Source organism: Rhagoletis pomonella, unplaced genomic scaffold (genome assembly GCF_013731165.1).
Source record: "Rhagoletis pomonella isolate Grant_MI unplaced genomic scaffold, Rhpom_1.0 Rhpom_scaffold_00002, whole genome shotgun sequence".
In the NCBI taxonomy this organism is placed as follows: domain Eukaryota; kingdom Metazoa; phylum Arthropoda; class Insecta; order Diptera; family Tephritidae; genus Rhagoletis; species Rhagoletis pomonella.
In genome coordinates this window covers 74,461,465-74,463,654 of record NW_023458556.1, presented here as the reverse complement: position 1 = coordinate 74,463,654, position 2,190 = coordinate 74,461,465, and positions in this window count along the sequence as shown.

Genomic DNA, 2,190 nt, shown 5'->3' with positions numbered 1-2,190 from the left:
AAAAGCAAACTGCATTGCAAAATGTTAATATCGTTCAAATTATTAAAATATGACACACTTTTCAATTTTCGCTCCTAAATACGCTCCAAAAACATTACCAGCAAACCACTAAAATGTAGTCGCCTGTATACATATTCAGCCTCATTGCGTAAGTCGTAAATTAGGCTGAATTGTACGACTCGACAACATTAGCATTGTCTACTGTCGTGCTGAAATAAGTAAACGACGAAAATTGTCGAAAACTATGCAGTGCTGCCAAGTTCTTCCGTTTTAATACACTAGTCGAGTGGAAATTTTAGGCAATGACGCTAAATTTTCGATACGATTCGACTCTCGAAAAACGACTTGCATTCGGCACGACTCTCGCAATGAGGCTGATTATGTAGCAACTACAGTTGTCAGTTGAAAGTTGCCAGTTGCCATCTGTAATATCGTTTTGGCAACTAGCAACGCAACTGAAGTTCGATTGCTATCAATAATCTACCCAATAACGTTCAATCTTGTTTCGCTAACACGAGAAGGGGTTTTATTAGGAACAGCCCGTGTTAATATATTTTTCCATAACACTAACTTTTCAGCCCGCGCTCTAATAGACTCCGCTCAGAAGCTTCCTTCATTACAGAAAACCTTAAACGAAAAATTAACCTGCCTTCAAAGAGAATACGTGCCCAGGTATCAGGCATTAACAACTGTGTTTCTGCACAAGTAAAAGAAACGTGCGTCGTTCAACTGCGGTCACCCATTGACCCGTCAATCAAGATAAATACGCAAGTCCTAGTTCTACCGCAACTCACCGGAAACTTACCGACTTGCGAAGTAAATGCTAAGACTAGGAAAGCGTTTCCTGACCTACTACTAGCGGATAGAGCTGTCAAACTATCGACGATACTATCGATAGTATCGATAGTCTGGTCACTTGAAATAACTATCGATAGTTTTAGTACTATCGCCACTATCGTTTTATTGATAGCGTATTCTCTTTCCTAGCGCTTTTAACTTTTGCATGTATTGGTTCAAAGAGAACAAAATTTGGCAGCATTATTTCATGAACGAACGAATAAAGATCACCCAAGACGGTGTGCGAGAACCAAGTACAGTATATTTTGCTTTGCTGCCTTTATGCTTAAGTGCACATATAAGATACCTACCCCAAAATGCGCATCTGAGACATTATTTTTAACATTTATAAGGAAACTGCTCCGATAGATGCATTCAACATACCTGCACATTGGCGATACCTGCCTTAAAAATTGTGCAACTAGTATCAATTATCAAAGAAAGTATTACGTTTACCTGCACTGACCCTACAATTAGCTAATTTTACAATCTTTTATTTATTTTGCTCATCTCGCGGAACAACGAAAATGGCTAATAATTTATGTAGTTATATAGATAATTAAATACTATTCGGTAAAAATTTCGCTTGCAGTGATTTGTACGTAGTAAGTGCTTCTCCATTATTTGGTTTCATAGGGATTTGGATACCTTCCTCATTGAAGTAGTAAAGAAAATTCGCTTAAGTGCCTTTTTCGGTTAAGTGCACAAGTTTTTCGTGCAAAGAAGGATGTGCAGCTAAGCAAAATATACTGTATTCCTTTCCGCACCGACATCATTTTTTCGCCGCCATGTGAATGAAACGGAATGAAACCATGTGTATGAATGAAACAACCGATCAACTATTATTTTTTTTCTAAAATGCAATTACAAAAATCGCGGTTGTCGTGCTGGGAGATCTGTTTAATTGGTTCATGGCATTACTTCTAAAAGCATAAGTAGACTGTCAAATTGAGAAACTTCAGAAATCAGTTGCATGAGCAGTGGCACCTTGCATGTAAAGTGCCTTTCGAAAGAATGTTTTTTATTTCCGAAAGGCGAATTACAGGGAAAATTTATAAAATCGCTTTTTTTTACACGGCGTGGGAATATTTCTCGATACTAAAAGGCAACCGTGAGCCGCTTAAATAAACAAATTTATAAGAGCAAGATAACGAAAATAAATGGATTTAGAAAAACATATGAAATGGGTCGATACTATCAATAGTATCGATAGTCACCCTTAAGACTATCGTAAAACATCGATGGACTTGACTATCGATAGTTTGACAGCTCTACTAGCGGACAGAAACTTCTTCAAAAATGAACAAGTTGATCTTATCCTGGGCGGCGACATTTATGCCCAGTTAATATTAG